Below are 22,172 nucleotides of genomic sequence, written 5' to 3'. Positions count from 1 at the left end.
AAGAATGCAGAAACAAAATTCGCACCATTTGCCCAAACCAAAGCCTGGGTAGATGAACTGTTTCTCAAGACAACAGAACTGTACCCTATGCTCAAAATAAATTTTCCTGCAGTATCCTTTTGTGCCTTTTCCTATCATCACCCAAGACCCAATAGCAACTTTCTCTTTAACCTGTACGACATTTTTATCACCCCTCCCCAAAATAGTTCCCTCATTCCTCTTTGCATCCAATCACCTCCATCCACCCGCACTGGGCAGCCACTGATCTGTTTTCTGTCCCTATCGTTTCGCCTTTTCTTGAATGTCAGATAACTGAAAACATACAGTATACAGTTGCTTGTCAGGCTTATCACCTCAACTGCTTAGGATGGCTTTGAGAGTTCATTCATTCATTCAACAAGTATTTATTGAGTTCTTTCTAAAATCAAGCACAGTTTAGGTGCTAGGAACATACCCTGTACAAAACAGACAAAACGCCTGTCCTCAAAGAGCTTATATTGGAGTCAGGAAGGTTAAAATAGAAAGAAAAGAAAAATCAAATAGTATATTGTCAGATAATAATAATATAAAGAAAAATAAAGCTGGATAATATTATTTTAGAGCAGGGGGTTTCAGAAGGCCTTTATGATAAGGAGATATTTGGGCATAGACTTGAAGAAGGTGGGCAAGCCACGCAGATCCCCGGGGGAAACCCTTCTGAGACAGAAGCAACAGCTTTTGCAAAGGCTCTGAGATAACAATGAGCTTGAACAGCAGACTACACAAGGAAGAGAAAGTAGAAGGATGTGAGCTCCGAGAAACACCTGGGGTTCGGGTCATGGCAGACCTTGAGGCCAGGATAAGGACTTTGGATGTTATTTTAAGTGCAGTGGAAAGCTGTTGGAGGGCTTTGAATAGGAGAAAACACAATTATATTTATTATTTAAATTCTAGCTGCCGTGTTTAGAACAGAGCACGGGGGAGGAAGCACGAGGGCTGCGACTATTGTAGGAACCCAGCGTGGAAGAGAGGATGGTGTTTTGCCTTGGATTAAAGTGACAGAGGTGCAAGTAATGAGAAATGGTTGAGTTCAGGATGTAGTTTAGCTCATAAGACTTGCTGACAGATTGGATAAGACTATGAGAAAAAAGAGAGGAGTCAAGAATGATTCTAACCTTAAAAACTAGGAAGTGGGATACTGCTGTTTACCAAGGTGAAAAACAATGAGATGGAGCTGGTGTGCCCGAGACCAGCACACTGTCTGGGGCCGTGTCGGTCTGCCATGTCTACTGGGAAGTTGCATGTTCACTGAAGCACTTTGGGGGAGAGATGAGGGCTGCAGATATACAATCGGTGGGGTTTAGAGCCATGGAACAGGAGAATTTCCTATAGCAGTGACAGTGTCTACAGAGAACAAAACTGGGTCAAAAAGCTTAAAAGGATCCTCGGAGCATATAATTTGTGTTAATTACACATACTCTCGCACACAGATATCCTGATGCACGCCCATGGGCCTTCCTCTCCCACTGAGAACCACTGTTCTAGGCTCTCTTATGAGGCATCCAACTGGGGCATCAGAAATGAATGCATTTTAACCTGCATTTCAGCAAAGGGTAAGTGTGTCCATTAGGTTTAATATACACATGAGCAGGCAACTAGCATTTAAAACACCCCAATCAGAAATGCTATTCTAGGGGTTGTGGCCCAATGCTGATCTTTTTACAATTTGTAAGAAAGAATTATTAAAATTATTTTTTTACTTCATTTCAATGAACCCAAAACAATTTCTTTTTCCTCTTTCCCTCCATCGTGACCTCTTTTTCTGATAAAGTGTTTCTCTCCTACCTCCTTCTCTTCTGTAGACCTCAGCTCCATCATGTACCCTCAACCCTCAGCCCTCCTCACCAGCCCCCACCTTCACTAGTTCAGTTTTGGGGTTTTCCTCCCATCCTGATCCTCCCCACACTGTTGACATTACAACTCTCCTCATTTATAAGTAACATGATTATTCTACTGCAAACTGTGAACACAAGAGCAACCAAAAGTAAATCTCCAGTTTTTTGCTCTGCATGATAAGGCTGCTAAGCTGTCTTGGGTACGTGAACCACTAGCACAGATTCATCAGTACCTTAGGCGCCCCTTCTCCTTAGCTCTCTGGGCAACAGATCCCCCAAACCTGGGTCGGAATGGATAGGTGCTCCAGGTTTGCCTAAAGCTGTGATGGTTAGTATACCCTGTTCATGAAGGGGGCAGGGGCTGCCTATGTAGTATTTCTAGCCTACCTACGTATCTTGAACCCCTCTCATTTCACCAATGGAAATATAATTCTAAAAATTCTAATGTGCATAATGTTAATTAACAAATCCTCCGTGATGGGAGATAAAGATGACTGAGGCTGCGCTCAGTAAGCCCACCCAGCCCCCTACACAGGCGGGCTTTAGACGGGAGTCTCTATGAACTCCCAGCTGCTCCTGGAGTAGGCATTCCTGACTAGGACATTTCAAGTGTCAACTGGCTGCCTGCTTATCTGCCCCCACACACACCTAGCACATGTACATCTTGTTGGCATGTGGGTTAAAACGCAGTTTCCTCATCCTCAGAGGTCTGTTGGATCAGCAACTCTGGCCATGGGGGCTGAAAATCAGCAATGGAGCAAGCTCTGTAGGTGATTCGGGGGGTTCTAATATACCCTAGGACTCCTGTGGAGGAGAGAATGAGGAGGGGGCCAGAGCAGGGTGCACATGCACTCACTCTGGAAAACTCTGAACAAGCCAAGGGAAAAACCAACCCTCATTCTTCTTTCCTTCAGAGGCTGAGACTATGTAAGAAGCCGTGGAGAGACCGGGAGTGACTCCGGAGGATTTACAAGCCACAGATGACAGAATCCATTCCTTATCTGGAGTTTCCCAAGATTCTCCAGGCACGTGGCCATGAAGGAAACCAGCTCTTGTCTCTTTCCTATTTACCCCAGCACCAGGGTGGATAGTCCACGATTTGATTTGGAATATCTCTTTCTGGGAAAAAGAAACATTCTCCTTTAACCAAGGAGAGAAAAATTAAATACTTTAAATGCAACTACCTAGAAACTCTAGCTGTTCTGTACCTCAGGTGGGTTTCAAACAAATCTTTATCATAGTAACTCACCTCCTTGGCTGCTTGTCATGTATTATATTTGCTTTTCATTTAAATATGTATCTTACAATGCAATAGAATCATACTACTTCTAAAAAATAGAACAATTGATTAAAATGAAGATTAAAAAGTAATCCCCAAGGAGTTTTCAACAACAGATGAATGAATAAAGAAGGTATGGGTGTGTGTGTGTGTGTGTGTGTGTGTGTGTGTGTGTGTATATATAATGGAATATACTCGTATATATAGTGGAATACTACTCAGCCATAAAAAAGAATGCAATTTTGCCATTTGCAACAACATAGATGTACTTGGAAGGTATTATGCTTAGTGAAATTAGTCAGACAGAGAAAGACAAATACTGTATGATATCACTTATATGTGGAATCTTAAAAATAAAACAAACTAGTGAATATTACAAAAAGGAAACTCAAAAATATAGAGAACAAACTACTGGTCACCAGTGGGGAGACAGAGAGGGGAGGGGCAACATAAGGGTAAGGAATTAAGAGGTACAAACTACTACGTATAAACTAAATAAGCTACAAAGATATATTGTAAAGCACAGGAAATATAACCAACATTTTAAGTTAACTCTAAATGGAGTATAACCTTTAAGAATTGTGAATCACTATGTTGTACACCTGAAACATATACTATATACACCAGCAATATCTCACTAAAAAACGTTTGTTAAGTATTATTGTAATCAGTAATAATGCTACTGTCAGTTTAACATGAGCCAAGTAGAATTCATTTCTACAGGAATTCGACACTACCTTCACAAATCAACTTATAGTAGAGGTAATTTCTTTAGTCACTGATTGATACCAAAAATAATACAGTTGTTGTCAAGAAAGTAAATTTGGTGTGCCTCTGAACCAATAAATATTTTACATACTTATTGCAAAAAAAAAAAAAAAGGAAAACTAATCCCCAAGGAAATCATTAGAGTGCTTAGTTTTGAGCACGATGGGTTGTTTAAACGAATTTCCTACCAAGAATGAAAACTATTTCACGTAATGGAAAAAGATTGAGCTTTAAGAAAACATACACACATAAATATTTACACTGAAGGAATATTTTTAAGTAAGAGACTTTTTTTTTTAAACTACTGAGTCAACTCAAATGGGAACACAGAATTATCTAGGCGGTAAACTAGATCTGTTTGTATCTCTTTCCTCTCAATGAATGAAGAATTTCAGCAGTAAAATCCCAATCCCAATAAACTAGGCATTTTCCTTCCCCTGGGAGGCCTCTAAAGATGGGCAAAATTAAGACAAGGGCTTTGTTAGCTAATCCTTTCATGGGATCAGGGTTTAGGAACTGATTTAATGTAGCAAATAGAGACAAGCCCATAAACGGTGAGTGCATTCTCTTCTAATTTCACTGTGTTGGTAAATATGAGAAGCACTGTCCACATGAGATAAACTCAAGCTGAAAAATCTAAGAACCACCAGCATAAAATGTGCACCTTAGAACATTCTTTCAAGTCGACCTTCTATCAAAGAGACTTAAATTGATTAAAAAAACAAAAAACTACCGACACTAACATTAGGAGTCCTAGATGATAAATAACATTTGCCATGAGTTCCTGCTACTTATTTTGCAGATGAAGAAACAGACCCAGAAAGAATCACGGAATGCCCAAGACTTACAGCTGGAACAGAACTCAGTTATCCCTTTCCAGCCCTGCGTTCTTCCTAATGACGTTTGTCAAAGTTGTTGTTGTTTATCTGTGTTGCTTTTTCAGCTGAAGAACACTCAGGACTCAGATAATGATGGGAGGAGCTGCTGGCCCACATGGGGGTCTGCTGCCCAGGCCAGGGCCTCTAGTAACCTTGAGGACCCACAGGGTCACATATAGAAACCACCCTGGTTCCCATCTCCCCACACTCCCTGTTGCTTGACTTTGGAGAAATCTAATGATTCCATGCATCTATCTTCACTTGTAAACAGTGATGGTAAAAATTTTTTCCCTGCCAAACTGCTGTATGGATTCTTTTTAAAACAGCAGCTGGAGAAGAGGTTGCATGACATCCACCTTGTACCCAGTCTGTGATGAGGTCTGTCACGAGGACCATGACCCTGACACAGGCCAGTGGGTCTGATGGTAACAGAGCCAGTATGCCCATCAGACTACATCTCCACACCTCAAAGCTGGCAGGACGATCCAATGAGTTAGGACAAGTGTCTAAGGTCACTGGTGACACTAAAGGTGGTCTTAATATCAGAAGCATTGGTAATTAACTCTAAAGGATTTTAAGATCTGTCCTGTCCCAAGATCTTAAGCCAGCCTGTTCCCAAGTGGTACCCTATGGCATCCTATTTCTGGATCTTCTAGGAACCTGACCCTGGGCTTTCTGCCACCTGTTTTCAGCCATTCTCCTACCTGGCTGGTGACAACTGGACTGAATTTCCTCTGCTTAGCCCCCTGCACACTCTAAGTTGTCGGTTCTAGAATGGTAGTCGCCTAAAAATTGGCTGGGATGCTTCTTGAGATGCTTGTTTCCTGGCTGTGCACGCAGGGGTTCTGACTCAGTGACTTTGGTGTGTGGCCCAGGAATCTGCATTTTAACAAACAGTGTGACTGTGGATCACTGGTCCTCCACCCTTTGCCCTCCACCAACCCAGGACACAGACAAGCCTCCTGACTCGGCCAGGAGGCACCGCCGTGGCCACTCTGCCAGGCTGGCCCCAGCCTTCAATGCCCTAATTGCCCAGTCCTTCCAGGTGCCTGCCAGGCCAGTCCCCGCAGAGACCCCACACCTCAGCTGCACCTGAAGGGGTGAGGGCTCAGCCTCTGAAGAATTCCTAAACCATTTTTATCTCCCAGGCCTGCGGCTCTAGGCTTGCAATCAGGCTAACTTTCTTTCAACCTTCAAAACACAAAGGATCCATTTTCCTCCCTTTATTGGGCATTAAACTTACTTGCCCTGAGGAACCTAGACTTGTGAAACACAGGTCTATTTACTAAAGTTTCTTGTGAGCAGCTTCTGCTCAGCCTATGGCATAAGCCATCCTTCGGTGCGGCCCTTTGGGTAGCTGCTAATGGGAGACTCAATCCACAGTAAAGCGGTTTCTTGGTCCTGGTCCCTGGAAGCTCTGGAGCCGGGTCAGGCCTCAAGCCTGTCTCCATTCAGTTTCCTTCTGTCTGCTTGTTTGGTTTTGTTTTCAGCCTCTCAACTTGCCTCCCGTAGAGTAAGCAGCATCACTCCATACCCACAGTTCCCAGAGGGAGAGAGACTGCGCACAGCATTTCGTTCCAAGCAGAGTAATGCCAAGGTCCCTCCTGAATGGGCCACGTCCCTCACATGCCTGCCCTGAGCCAATGACTGCAGGCCGCTCACTCACTTATCCCATCCCGAAGCTAGAGGCGGCATCAGAGACCCCCAATAACATGGGCTGTATGGGGTGGGGTGGACAATGGTCCTTTAGGATGGGGGAAGGGAGGAACGGGATGCTGGGTGGTCTTGCAATATTGTATGTAATGGCCGAAACAGCTGCTGCTGGCCCAAAATTCACCCAGGGGATTCTCTGACTAAAAGCAGCAGAAACCAGGTACAAAACACGTCTTTGGTGGTTAATCTGCGCCACGTGAACTCAGGTGAAGGAGCCATGAGGGCTCAGGGAAAGGGCAGGGTTTCCATCAAATGACGAAAGGGTTTACCTGATACACAGGTTTCTCTCCTACTAACTCTCTCCTCCGAGTTGAATCTTGTTTTCCCCAAATAAAAGTTGCTTCATATTTAACTGCTCTTGTTTCTTAAGTAACTTTGTATCATTTAAACAATCTGACAGATACGACATTTTAAAGGCATGATGCCTATTTTCTTTGTGAGCATAAACATATGCTCAAGCAGAGGAATGAACAGAAGTGAAACATTTTTGACCATGAAAGCCATTGTGTGTATATCTAGATTTTTTCTTTGAAGAAATTGGTATCCCATTTAAAAAAAAAAACTGTATTATAATTTGCAGGTGTGAATTAAGGACCCAGAAACAAAAAGGATTCAATTCTTTTAAGAGAAACCCACTGATAAAATTAAAGAAACACTTGTCAGCTAGGAGGAACCTGAGTGAGCTAAGGCTCAAAACCAAGTTAGAAGGTGGGGAGGGGAGATCAATTAGGGTTCATGGAGATTCTGAGCAGAAAGCAAGCTCACCAGGGTCCGTGAAACATCTCCAAGAAAAGGGAAGACAAGAAAAGCAACACTTGGTTCTTGGTCTAGGTTCCGCTAAATCCATTCTACCACAAACGTAGCCCGTGAAGATCTTGTGTTTCCACTGGCAGAGAATGACTTTGAAGGATGGAAAATGAACCATCACCAACAAAGAAGCTTTCTTCATTTCTCTGAAGAGACATGGGAGTGGGCAAGTGCTCTTCTTTCACTGGGCATTGTCTTGTTGGGACGTGGTACCTAGAACTTGGCAGTCGGCTGGCCTGAGGACCAAACCCACAGGGAGAGTGGAATAGAGGAGTCTCATAGAAGCAAAGCCAGGGCGTGCATGCTGCCTGAAGCCTGTCCTGACTCCATGCTTCCTGCTACATGAGATGATAAACTTCCCTGTATTAAGCCAGTGGGAGTCAGGACTTTGCATTACTTGCAGCAGAAAGCTTTGTTTTGAGGTACCAAAAACACAAAGCTTTTTGGTACCCATGGATTCTAAGAGGTAAATAGTAGCGGGTAAGCTTGATAATCCATTTTAATTATTAGTATATGATGCTTTGGGCTGCAAGTTAGAGAATACATACTGGTTTTAAACAATAAGGGTATTTCTCTATCTTGCTTAACAAAAAGTAGGAAAGTAGGTACTTCCAGGCTATCACCTGGTTAGACTCCAAATCCGTCATCCTCAGATGACAATGTCAAAAAGCAGGTAGGGAGATGTGGAATTTATTCTTGTGTGTCTGTCTGCTTTTTTCAGCAAAGAAAAGTGTTCCTAGAAGTTGCTGAGCATGCTTCCCCTTAAGTCTCATTAGCCAGAATTGGGGGGGGGGGGTTACATGGCCATTCTCCCTTCCAGCAAGCACCTGGCCTTTCCAGCACCCCATGGAGCTGGCTCGGCCAGGCAGGAGGATGTGGGAGGGGAATGACAGGTGGGTAAGAGACCCCTTAGCCAACCCCCCAAGCCCAATTTCCTCCAACACAAATTATGCCCATATTTTTCCATATGAGGAAAAATTTTCATACTCTTTCGGCAGAAAATGTATAATAATGCATTAGTTTAGTTCCAAGTGTTATATATTTAATAAATAGCTGGATATCAAACTCTTAGAAAAGCCCTGTGAGTTTTTCATTGCCTGATACACCAATAGCAGAGAGAACAGGGAAGGAAGAGCTCTCACTTAGCTGGCAAATCATTAACAAAGCTCTCTTACTGGGTAGGAAGTTAGTGGAGGCAGTGTGTGCCTTCCTACAGAGGAACCCTCCACGTTCAAAGCCCTTGGCTCATTCAGTGGGTCATTAGACAACAATGTGATGCTTGAAGTACTTAAAACTACACATGGGTTTTATTGTATCTTCAGTTTCTCACATTGTCCCTTTTTTCCTTCCCCAATACCTAACATGTATTCTCAAAAATTAAAAAAAAAATTGTTTTAATGTTTCTGGTATTGTTCTATGATCAGACCTTGCCAGGGATGTCTGGGATCTGGTCCAGGATATTTTCTACCAATATATTTTTCCCTGAAATGGTAAAGAAGGGAAGAAAGGGAACACTGATTAAGCATCTATTATATGCCAGATGCTGCATGTGGTACTTATCCTTTTTTGATGCTATTCAAGGAACAGAGGACACAGTCTAGGAGAGGGGATACAGGCTGTGTGACCATTACATAAATCCCTTAATCTCTCCAACATTCCGTTTCCTTATCCCTAAAATAGGGATAATAATAGTTTCTATCTCACAGCATTGTTATGAGAATGAATTGAAATAATCCAAGCACAGTGTTAGCAGGTAGCATGTGCTCCAAGAATGATTGACACCTCTATGAGGTTGGTACCGTTGCCTCCAGTGGTGAACTGTATCCTGTCACATATGAAAGCTGATTTTTAGATTTGCAGGGATTTTTCAAGCTAGCTGTTAAAACGGTTGTTAGCTTGATGGGAATGCTCACGCCCTGGAAATCTGCAAGTGCTACACAACAGTTCTTTTCTTTTTCTTGGAGAGTCAATTGTAACACATTTACCAGCATATCACTGATTAGCTCCATTTGATAGATGAGATTCAGAGAGGTTAAGTAACTTGCCCAAGGTTACACAGCAAATAAAGGACAGAAATGGGATGTAAACCCAGTTCTTTATCATTTCAAACCTAGGCTTTTTCTACTCATTTGCAAGTATCAATGTAAAACATTATGCAATTTTCACAGCCATTCATTCTTTCATTTAGCAACTATGTTATGTGCAGAGCGCTATTCTAGGGACTGGGGGGGTCTACATACAAAAAATGTCACAATGTCTGAAGTCTACGCTTGGCCACTTGTCAGCCACTGCACGAGGTAAATTCCACCACTCCAGGACTCTTGCTACTCCAGACCTGGACAAAATTGTGAGGTTGGTTAACAGTCTTGGCGTCTACTCTGCGCCACCCTCACTGCAGCCCAGGAATCTCCTTTCTCCCTCTAGATATGCCCTGGTCAGAGAGTAAGTGGAACATTAAGAAATTTGTACAAACTATGGTTACCAAAAGGGAAAGGGATGGGGGAAGAAACGTGTTTATAATTTGTACAATATGACCCTCTCCTCAGATTATTTGCATTTTTAGGGAATAATCGTCTTGAGAGAAAAGCCCATGCAATGAGGTAACCTGGGGAGAAATTACCTGTCTGTGGCCATCATGGACCACGGACACTATTTCCCCTTCCTTCCTAGTCCTTCACTCAAAGGTAGCACAACTTTGGTTGTTTCTCAAACTTCAATCATTCTAATACTACCCTTCTATCTTTTCCACTATATCACGTGTTTCTTTCAATAAACGCTTTTTCTTTAAAGCAGCTCATCTTTTCCCCTTTAACAAATTTTAAAAGAAAGTGTTGTCACTGCCTTAAATAGGAAACTGTAATGACTTGCCAAAGATAATGATAATCAAAATAAGTATTAAAATTATTAAAATAGAAGAATATTCCTATGTTTAATTCTCACAATCATCCCACAGGCCCCCAGTGGTACATGCACCCCACTCTAGAAACACTGCTCTAAGAGAGGCTTTTCTCTCCTCCCAGGAGGTGAGTTAGCATCTAAAATACTCTGAGCAAAAATGTCCATCAACTTGGGGCAACCACCCTGAGAATATTTTCACAATTTTCAAGAATTACAAAGAAAGATTTTTGAGTTCTTTTCAATGAACTCAAATCACTTTCTTATGCCTATTTTTCTCCATTCTGGACTCTTTTTCAGATAAAGTCTTTACTTCCTACCTCCTCTTCAGCAGACTTCAGCTCCATCATGTACACTGAACCCTTAGCCCGTCTCAGCAGCCCCCACATTCAGTGGTTCCATTTAGGGGTTTTCCTTTCATCCTGATCCTCCCCACACTGTCAACATTACAATTCTACTCATTTATAAGTAACATGATTATTCCACAGCAAACTGTGAACACATAGCAACCAAAAGTAAATCTTCAGTTTGGGGGCCTGGATGAATAGGGTATGTCTTGGGGATGGGTACCTCGGGCTCCCCTTCTCAGTTCTATGGACAACGGATCTCAGAGACCTGGGTCTGAATTAACAGGTATTATGGGTTTGCCTAAACCTAGGACAGTCAGTATACCCTATTCACGCAAGAGCGGGGGCTGCCATTGTAGTATTTGTAGCCTACCTACATAGCTTGAATCCATTCATTTCACCAGTTAAAAACAGCATTTTTATGTGCTGCAATGGGAATCTCAATTCTGACTTAAGATGGATGGCAAGTGGGAATGGAGAAGCGATTTAGTAAGATTTAGGAAAAATAAAGATGTGTGATGTTTCTTGAATTGCAGAGCCAAGTAATACATTTTAGTCTCATAGGAATTAAGCCATCTTGGTCAGGAGGACAAGCAGTGATACTGGCAATTTCACCGAGCAATCTCCACCGGATGCGCATCACAATGCAAAGCAGCCAGGCTCTCTGCCCTTTTATAAGCTAAACATGCTGATGACTCTGCTTTTTACACCTTTCACTTTCCTGGAGACGCGAATATTTACATTCCTGAAGACATTTACAAAGCACACCCATTCACATATTTCTTTTCTTGGAGACCTCAGATCAAGCCAGGACACGCAATACATTTTACAGACAAGGAGGCAAGACTCAGAGACACTAGGAAGTCAAACAAGGTCATACCAACAGAGCTGGGGAAAAAAACTCAGTGGTAATTCTCCATACCCTGTCACTTGGCCATGCTGGCCCCAGGGAATACAGTTCACAAAGAAATTCATGTTTCCCCAAACTGCATCTTTCCTCTCGGGTTTAAGTAGTACCACGGCCCAATCACCCAAGCTGGAAATCTTGGCTTCTTCCAAGACATCCACTCTCTCATCATCACATTCTTCTTAATATCTCTCAAAGGTGTCCCCTCCCTCTTCACCGCTGCAACTGCCCTCATCCTCTCTTACCTGGACCTACCCTTGTAATAGTGGTTTAACTGGCCTTGTTGCCTGTAGTTTGGAAACCCCTCCCAACTCAATTACCCACACCCAGCTGCCTGAGTGAGCTTTTGGTATGCAGCTCTGAACAGATCACCCCTTGCTTAAAAGCCTTCAACAGTTCCTTCTTGAATAGAGACCGTAATCTGATCTCTCTTTCTCTCTCACATATATACATATATATAGAGGTAACTATACCTTCTACCCTTACTAAATTGCAGTTGCTTCTCAGCTTTACTGAATATACCAGATAATCTTTAAAAAAAAAAGTCATGGCGGGGGCAGTAATCAGGTTTATTGATTTATTTTTAATTTTTTTTAAATGGAGGTACAGGGGATTGAACTCAGGATCTTGTGCATGCTAAGCATACACTCTACCACTGAGCTATTCCCTCCCCCCAAGATGATCTTGTAACTTTGTTTTTTCTCCCTGGGAGGGCATTCTGTCCTACCTTGCCCATTCATCTAACCAATACTGACTTAAAGGTCAAGACCCAACTTATCAATCAAATTAAAACCTCTAGAAAGTTTGGCCTCAATAGAACTAATCCCCCTCTCCTGTGGCCACCTTGTACCCTGGACATACTTTTGCTTTGGAGCCTGTGATTCCTTATCATGCTCACCTATTTACTTTCTGTCTCCTGCTAAACTTGAGTCCGTAGAGGGTAGAGAAATGTCTTAATGATCTTTGTATATCCAGCGACTAGCATGAAAAAATAAAACATCATGCATTGTAAATAAGTGAATTTAATTTCTATAGCAAATACTGATAACTCACTATAATATTCAAACCAGATTTTCTCTTCTTTGTTAGATGAGGTTGAAGAACTCCAGAAATTTGTCCAAGTACTGACAAAGGCTTAATTTTCCAGAATATATAAACAGCTCATAACAACTTAATAAGAAAAAAAAAAACAAACAACCCAATAAAAATTGGGCAGAAGACCTAAACAAGCATTTCAGAATGACCAGTCGGAATGGCCATCATTCAAAAGTCCATGAATGCTGGAGAGGGTATGGAGAAAAGGGAACCCTGCTACACTGCTGGTGGGAATGTAGTTTGGTGCAGCCATTATGGAAAACAGTATGGAGATTCCTCAAAAAACTAAAAGTAGACTTACCATGTGACCCAACAATCCCACTCCTGGGCATATATCCAGAGGGAACTCTAATGTGAAAAGATACATGTACCCCAATGTTCATAGCAGAACTATATACAATAGTCAAGACATGGAAGCAACTTAAATGTCCATTGACAGATGATTGCATAAAGAAATTGTGGCATATTTATACAATGGAATATTACTCTGCCATAAAAAAGAATGAAATAATGCCATTTGCAGCAACGTGAATGGATGTAGAGATGGTCATCCTAAGTGAAGTAATCCAGAAAGGGAAAGAAAAATGCCATATGATATCATTCATATGTGTAATCTAAAAAGAAGGGCACTATGAACTCATCTACAAAACAGACTTAGTAAACAATCTCATGTTTTCCAGGGAAAAGGGGTGGGAGGGGATGTATTTGGGAGTCTGAGATTTACAAATGTTAGCCACTATATATAAAAATGTATTTTAAAAAGTTTCTTTTGTATAGCACAGGGAACTACGTTCAATATCTTATAATAACCTTTAATGGAAAAAGTATGAGAACGAATATATGTATGTATACACATGACTAGGACATTGTACTGTACACCAGAAATTGACACGTTGTAATTGACTGTACTTCAATCAAAAAAAAAAAACAAGAAATTTGTCCAAGTAAATTTGCCTAGTAAATGGGTAATCCTCTTTTTCAATTAAAAGAAAAAAAAAGAAAAAAAAACATGAATAACCAATCCCTCAACTTTCTCCACTTGACCTTCAACTAGCATCCACCAACCCTAAGGATTTTCTTGGCCTACTGGTCAAAGGTATATAGTTCACCCAATCATGTGCTTTCTCAATTGCTCTTTCTTACTTGGGTCAGGGTTTCTCTTTCCTTAGTAAACTCCTAATTCTAGATGAAGGAAACAGCATGCATGTGTAGTCTACACAGAGTAACAAGGACATTGATTTGGCCAAACCTGAGGTTTCCTTTCAAGAAGCCATGAGAAATAAGGCTGGGTAGGCAAGGCCAGATGTGAACAACAATACGTTAGCACTGAAAGAGAGCCTAGAAATCAGCCTGTCCAGAGTTTCCCAGAATGGAGTCCACATATCATCATGGTGGAGTGTAGTTTGAGACAGATAGATAGATAGACATATACAAAACCTTTTTATTTTAATTATGTGCTTATTTATGGATACTAGAAACAAAAGTCATTATCACATCAGTCCCACAGTTTCACATACATTATAGCTAAGACTTGAAAAAAAAAAAGGACTGACGTAAACAAATGAGTCAGTTTAGAGGAAAAATGTTAAGTAATAACGTAAGTGGAAAATCGACATGGCAAATACAACGAGGGTGATGCCTGAATGACTGAAGGTGGAGAAGTGCCGAGTTACTACAACACCTCTTCGTGTCTTGGGCGTGGGAATCCGGACCCAAAGATGCTAACTAACGTGGCCCAGGTCCAGCACGGGGAGGGCCTGAAACCAGCATAAGGATCACTCAGCAGTAACCCAGGCACTGACTATTCCATGCAATTTCCACTTATTGAATAAAAACTGCTTTTATTGTTGCTCAGTGAAAACATTAAAAATAACTTTAAATCCAGGAACCACTTGAGGGCAGGAAGGCAGAAGAGGAGGAGGAGTAAACCCTACCTACATCACCACAGCAGGTCTCCAGAGCCGCCGTCCTCTCCTGCTCCCGCTTCGAAGACAGTGGAAAACGCCAGCATTGGAAACTCTTGCTAGGAGACGTCCTGAAATGATCAGTCATTCTGTGCTGTCCTCTCATTTCTGCTTCATCACACTTGAAGTTCTGCCGGCTGGGATTTTTGCTGTCTTGGCAGACATGATGATGGTGGTGTCAAACCTAATGTTTCCTAAATTTTGGCAGAAATGCTGAGAAGACTTCCGTGGGGGCCTATTGTCAATTATCTGGGAAAAAAGAGGAGTTTGCAGACATTAGAAACAAGAACTGTGTGGGGTGAGGCTCTGGTTTTTAATGAGAGGGATTCAAATTAGAATGTTGGCTATTTCCTATAGCTTGCTAAAAATAGCCAGGGAGCCTGCTTCCTTCCTGAGCACTTAATTTTCGGGGCCTGCTCATGCTGAAGATGAAGGTGGGCTGGAAAATGCTCCTTGGGCTCCAGCACCAGAGCTGTTTGTTCAGATGAGTGTAAGTTAGCTGTGACCTGTGCTCTCATGCACGGATGGGCACGCTGCCTTCAGGTTCCTGTCAGATTTACCCTTGGGGAAGCCTGAAGGTGACACCAAGCTCTGCTGAGTTTGGCCTCTTAAATCTCTCTTCCCATCAGCACCACCAGCTTAGCCGAAGCCACCATCATTTCTTGCCTGGGCCACGACAAGGCCCCCTGTCTGTTCTTTCCACCTTGACTCTATCCCCTTCTTCCCCACCCCATCACATTAGCCAAAACAATCTTCTCCTGCAGAAATCTGAGCATATCCCCTACCCCTACCATGACCACCACCACCAATTAAAACAGTTCAGTGGTTTCCCATTTCTTGTGTGATAAAGACGAGGATCCTCAAATTGGTCTACAAGCAAGGTCCTCCCTGATCTGTGCCCTAGAATCTCTCCAGCCTCAGCCCCTCTCCCTTTTACTCTCCTATTCCATCCAACCCACTGTCCTTACTCCAGTGTCTCCTGCCCTCCAGGTCCCCACAGGGCCCCAGCTCCAGCCCTGGCCTTCCTTCTTTAGCTACATGATTCTTACTCATCACTCGGATCTCAACCCAGTCATCACTTTCCTGGGGAATGTTTTCCTGACCCCTCAGACTAGGTCAAATCCTCTCTCAAATCACCTCTCATAACCCAACAGCCCTCTCCTTAGCAGCACTTATCACTGCTCCACGTGCACATTTATTTAACGATTAACTGATTACTAGCATTACCCCTCCCAGCAGTAGCTCTATGAAGGAAGAAACCACATCTCTTTACTCATCTTTGTATCTTTCACATCCCATACCAGGCCTGGCACATATGGGACATTTAGTACTTGTTGAAGGATATAAGTATTCAACCCCTGGAGGGGCCAAGCCTCCCTTCCCTGCAGAGGTCCCTTCCCAAGAGAAAGGAAAGGGTTCCTCCATCTGACTACAGCACTTCCTCAACCTCAGCCTGCCCCATGAACTCTTGGGTTTCCTAGACTTGACTACCCTCACTTTAATCCTTTTGATGGGAAATGTTCTGCATACAATAGATTGAGGGCTGGGTCCCTGAATATCCCAGAAGTGCTGGGAATACCTTAGTGTTATGCTTTTCAGCATAAACTGGTCTGATTTTGCCTGGATCTTCTGGAGGAAAGGTCCCTAAATAAACCACATTGCCTCTCTCAATTTCTCAATTCAAATGGAAGAGCTCATATATCATCTTCCTCCTTAAGTTAAAAATACATTTTTTTTAACATTTCAATGCAGACAGTCTTAGGCACTCACTTGTACTGTGGAGGGGATTTAGGGAAGGAAGGGCAGAGAGAGAGAATTAACAGTGTCGGAAGAAGGGACTCAAAGGATTCTACTTGAAGCTTTAAGGAATCCGTCTCCATAGGAGAGTGAGGGGCAGGGAGACAGGGATGGTGAGATAAACAGTAGGACGTCCAAGGCCAAGGAAGGTTAAGAAAAGCTCATATGAAAGGTGAGATTTCCTTCCCCATCCGCTCTGCCCACACACACATCTCCCTGCCCTGAAGTGGACCAGTCCTGTGGTTTGGGGTGAGGTGGATCTGGGGGCCAGGGTGAGACCAGAGCGCCCCAGGGGGCCCCAGTGTCACCCCGCTCGGCCTTTTCTGGAGGAACAGCATTCATCTCTGCAAATCCAGCACCGCCTGTGAGGAGGGAGTTATTATTAGCGCATTCTTGAATTTTATTTGGTGTCTTTAAACAACGTTTACTGCGAGGAGATACAAAAGCCCAAGAGAAGTCTGTAAACACTGGGAAATTTGTCCACTTGCTCTGTGACGGCTGGGCCAGCTTCCACACGCCAAATGTTTGGGGCAGGGTCAGATCAAGGCTGCAAATGGTCGCCGGCAGAGAGCTACTATTTTGGGGGCACAGGTCATGGGAAAGGCTTACAGTTCAAAGTTGGCTTCGACGCCTGTCCCATAACTTTTCCTTTGGCCTCATGTATCACAATCAACAGTCCCATTAAGTTTGAGGAAATCACTGGATATTTTTGTTTAAAGACCCTGATATGGTGCCACCATACAAGCCCCCCCAAAATAAGTGTGCTCACTTTACAGAAGAGGGGGATGGGCAGCCTCAGACCTCCCCTGCCTCTCATAGAAGGGGGAAGAAAAAGGGAAACATTTAAATATCTTGTTGTGTTCTATTTATGTATATGTTTTTCAATGTCTGATTCAGGCTGAGCTTTAAGAATTCTGTTCCCCTTGCAAAAAGTGCAGCTGCAAAAAAATACAGAACACTACACGTCAGTGCACTTTGTCAGGAAACAAAAGTTCAGATTCCCAAAGGGCAAAGAGTTGTGTTTTGAGACGGTTTATCTGGGAAAATGTTCCCAGCTAAGTGAGTGATGGGGAAAGATCAGGGTCACATTGACCAGCGGGAAGTCTAGGTAGCTCATTCAGTCTACCCATGGATGGGAATAGAAACTAGTCAAGGGCAGGGAGTGACCTGAGTTTGGGGGGAAGAGCAGAGAGTAATTACAGAGGAGGGTCTAATGCTCGGACTCTGATTTTCAGATGCTAGTGCGTAACAGAACCACCTGGGAACGTTCTGAAAATGCAGATTGTCAGACCTTCACAGTATCTGCATTTGCAATGGGCACCTTGTGATTCTAAAGCAGCCTGAGGAAAAGCTGTGCCAGGATACCTAAAGTCACCCTAGGGGCGGGGGCAGGGGGTAAGGATAATGTTATCTGGAACCCATGATCATTGTTAAAAGTTCAGAGATAAAAGGCAAGTATTAGGTAAGGTGTAAATGCAAGAAAAATTCAGGATGTTAGAAAGTTGAGCTCCTTTCAAACATCAGACAGACCAAGGCTAGCTTAGCAGTCATTGAAAGTAACTGCAGATTAGTAAATTTGGTACCAGATTTTGGTTGTTAAGTGAGAGAAAGCCCCACTCAAACTGGCTTATGCAAAAAATCAAGAACCGATGGGTCCATGTAAGTGGAAGGTATAGAGGCATATCTGGTCTCCAAGGGATTCAGAGCTCAGATATCACTGAAACTCAGTCTCTGCCTCTGACCCTTGAATGGTACATTTCTTCTGTCTTGGTTCTCTTTTCAGAGGCTCTTCTCTTATGGAGACCATATCTGCCTGAAGTTCCAACCTTTCATACTTGATTCCAAGTCTGTAGAAAAGAGAACTCCTCTCTCCAAATAATTACAGGAAAAAAAATATCCGAGGATTACCTCTGATTGGACTAGTTTGGGTCGCATGACTAATTCTGAAAAAAATTCTCTCTGGTCAGGGATTAAAATATCATATTGCTGAGATCTGGCTAATTTCCCCACCCCTAGATCTGGGGAGGAGGGGCAGTGGACTGAAAGTACAGGGGGGAGGGGAGATGTGATTCTAAGAAGAACTCAGGATGTTCTTCCCAGGAAAAGTGGAAATAGACATTGGGGTGGCAGAAGCCACAGTTCTCTGCTACAGCAGCTGAGAAATATTCTCGTCTGTTTAACTATACAAAAATGTTATTATCAGTTAACATTTGCTTATTTTAATACTAAGTACAGAGGTCTCTGTTTGAATTTGGGTATTCTATTACTGTAATGGTTTGTTTTGTTATTAATATTCCCCAGTGGATTATAACCCCTAAGAGAGCAGACACCATGTTTATCTTGTTTATCCATGTGGACAAGCAATCTCCAAAGCGGTATGTGTAAAAAAGTGTGGTGCATGAAGACAAGAGTAGAATTTCTATTTATTTTTCTCACCTAATTTTTTTCGGGTAAAAGGAAGCTTATTAACATTTTGTATATTGATACATGGATTGGCAATGACACCCTCACTCTGTTCAGAAGTCAGGCCTCCATAGTAACGGTAGTAAGGGGTCCCAAGAGAAGAGTGTGAACGCCACTTGCTAATTTGCCCCTCTGCCTCCTGACCTCCCACTCTCCACTCCACCTCTCCCTTCCACTCAGCACCATTTAGACTCATGACCAGATGCTATGACTACCTGACACAAGACCTCTCATTCAGGAACTGCCATCATCCAAGTGGAGGACCCACCCTCTTTCCCACCCCAGCAAACTGGATGTCAGACACTAGCAGGACAGTCTGTTAATCCCCAGTGATCCTTATCTAAGCCTCCCTAATAATGAACCCAACCTTTCCAAAGGTGGGTTGGAGAGCAGGCTGACCTCAACAGTCAGCCCACTAGGACTTATCAAACACCTACTATGTCCAGAGCACCATGCCAGGAAGAGGGAGATAAGGAGATTCGTGAGGGAAGGGCTTTGCCCTCAAGGAGCTCAACCATGTGACTATAAAGATGGCTGACATGGGGGGAGAGGAAGATGGTGACAACACGTCTGTCCTCAAAGGCACCATTCCCCTTCTGCGGTTTTCAAGGGAGCCCTGCTGGTAATAGGGCCAGGTCTTCCTACATCCCAGGTTCCTGCATCCTGCACAGCGCCTTGCCATGCCTAGACAAACATCATTACATCTTCTATAGGTAGAAATAAAGGAAGCTGGAAATGTACCTGGTTTATCCAGTGAGAAAGGCAATGAGCCTGTCAACAGAAACTAAGGAGTAAAGATTTGATTCCCAGATGAGAAATCTCGCACATGGCCTCCCCAGGGCCCATTCCAACGAGGTAAATAGAAGGGCTGCATGATTTGTCAATCTACAATGGTTGCAGGCAATATCACCAATGCCCAAGTTTATGTTTAATTAAGATTTCAATTAATCTCTTCCTCATTTAGTCTGGGAGAGGGATTGGTCTGCCTTTAAGTAAATGCCACACAATCTTTCACTTTCAAAAAGCTAAAAAGTTTATATATTTGATTTATTTCCTGTGTCATACTATGTTCCAGAAACAGCATCTATTCTTTCTATTTCTGTAACTGAACTGACTTTGCCAGAAGTTGTAGTTTCGAGAATTTTCCTTTCTGTCCCTAAGAAGAAAATTTTTCTCTACCTGAGTCTTATATCTCCCAACATTTCACTCCTCTCTGAGGAACACACCTCAGAAGAAAACTACTATATGTGAGCATTCAGACTTTTTAAAACTGTGCCGAGGAATTAAAATGTCCCAAGAGATACCCAAAGTTCTTTTCGAGGTACCCAAGGCTCCACATCTAACATGAAACAAAGGTTCTGGTTTTTCTTTAAGCCTAATAAGATTTGATGGCACTCAAAAATACAAAATATATGAAAATAGTGAGTTGTCCAAAGAACCTTTCGTAATTTTTTTTGTCTGCAAAATGAGTGGAGTTAGTCATGCTTTTCTACAGTCTGCTTCTCTCTGAACAAAAAGAACAATATCTAAGAGGCGAAAATAGATGATTTGTATCCCACAGTTGAATCACTGGTGCAACAGAACACTCAGCTCTAAACGGCTTGTACACTAAGGGATAGAAAATCTACTACACAGCAAGCAGTCCTGAAGCATGTTGGCTTTCAGTTTCAATGTCATCAAGAACCAGGTCCTTTTCTCTGGGGAATGCTGACTCTCACCTCTGACTGGACACGTTATAACAGAAGGATGAGGACAGCAACCTCAGACATCACTTGTTCACATGTCAATACCCCAAGGCTGGAAGATTGAATGTTCCATTCCTATTTGCCTTCTAAGAGAAAAGTTTTCTTTTCCAGAAGCCCTGAAGGGAAAGGAAAAAAAAAAAAAAAAAGGCTTTCCTCCACATTGCCTTGGCTAGAATTGTATTACACACCCATTTCTAAACCAATCACTGCATGGAAAGTGGAATTATCAAGATTGAATCCCCTTAAGCACCTACATGACCAATAACTACAAAATTAGATCTCCATTAGCAAGGAGAAATGGCTATTGTGCAGGAAACCAACAGTTTCAGTGGCTGAAATCAAAGAACAAGGCGGCAGGGTAGAAATGGGGATTCGCCCAGGTGACTCTCACTTTATGGTCAGCCTGGGCTTCCAACCACCAGAACCATTCCTTTGGCATCTGAACTGAGTGCATTGTCTCTACAAGGTCTTGTTAAAATGCAGATATGTTACTTGGGAAGCAGAAAGACCCAACAGGTAACTCATGTCCATTGATATGTGGATAGGAATTTATTGATCAGATTAACTATAAATTAGGTTTGAAAAAGATTAATATTGCTTATTTACAGATTACAGAGATGAAAACTGAGGCCAAGAACCAGGTAATTCCTGATAGTCACACACCTGGTTTGGGGCAGAGCCAAGACTCTAAATGAAGGCAGTCTGACTCTCAAGTCCACAGTCTTTTTTAATTTTTTAAATTTTTTATTAAAAAAAATTTATTGTAGGACAGTCAATTACAGTGTGTCATTTTCTGGTGTACAGCACAATGTCCTAGTCATGCATACATATGCATATATTTGTTTTCATATATTTTTAAAATTTATTTTTTTTTAATTGCACACTCTTGATAAATGTTGTTAAGGCCTGAATTGATTGAGGGAAGCCATGAATTTAGGAACACAGGGATCACAGAATTAGCTCAACTCACCTTTGTCAGTTCTAGTCATTCTGATAAATATGTACTATGTATCTAATAGCACAAGTTGTCTGTGCTATCCATGTTAGCTGGGGAAGAGGAGAGACCAAATATGAGTAAGACATGGTCTTTGCTCTAATTAAATATGCAATCTCCTAAAAAGAACATGAAGAATAATCATAATTCTAGTTTCAAGATAGCAGACTGGTGGGGAGGGATAATTTGGGAGTTTGGAATTTGCAGATACTAATTATATATATACATTATATATTATACACATATAATAGATAAACAACAAGGTCCTACTGTACAGTACAGGAACTATATTTAATATCTTGTAGTAACCTATAATGAAAAGGAATATATATATGTGTATAATTGAATCACCACGCTGTACACCAGAGATTAACACAACATAGTAAATCAACTATACTTCAATTTAAAAAAAAACACAGCAGACTGAATATACATACAATCATTCTGAAATACTAAAATATAGAAGAATATTTTAGATCAATAAATGGTGATATACAAAAACAAGATGGGGCTGTCTTGTGAACCTGAGACTGTAAGGGATCTCTGGAGCAGAGCAAACAGAGCAGGGAAACGGCATCCCAGGACACGTGCAACAGCTCGTAGTGAACTGTAAGTGTTAAACAAGCAGAAGTGATACCAAGCATGT

General features: G+C 42.2%; 1 protein-coding gene across 2 annotated transcripts in view; it reads right to left on the bottom strand.

Annotated features, from left to right (window-relative positions):
• RGS6 (regulator of G protein signaling 6) overlaps positions 1 to 15,001 on the bottom strand; it is a 498,121-nt gene extending 483,120 nt beyond the window's left edge. The window contains exon 1 of one of the 2 annotated variants that reach the window (XM_072963354.1): positions 14,498 to 15,001. The gene's annotated coding sequence lies outside the window, so the exon portion shown is untranslated. The remainder of the gene's footprint in view (positions 1 to 14,497) is intronic. The other variant, XM_072963356.1, reaches the window with a different exon arrangement.
• Positions 15,002 to 22,172: the final 7,171 nt, after the last annotated feature.

This window comes from Vicugna pacos, chromosome 6, assembly GCF_048564905.1.
Source record: "Vicugna pacos chromosome 6, VicPac4, whole genome shotgun sequence".
NCBI classification, from domain to species: Eukaryota; Metazoa; Chordata; class Mammalia; order Artiodactyla; family Camelidae; genus Vicugna; species Vicugna pacos.
This window is presented reverse-complemented; position numbering and strand designations above follow the sequence as displayed.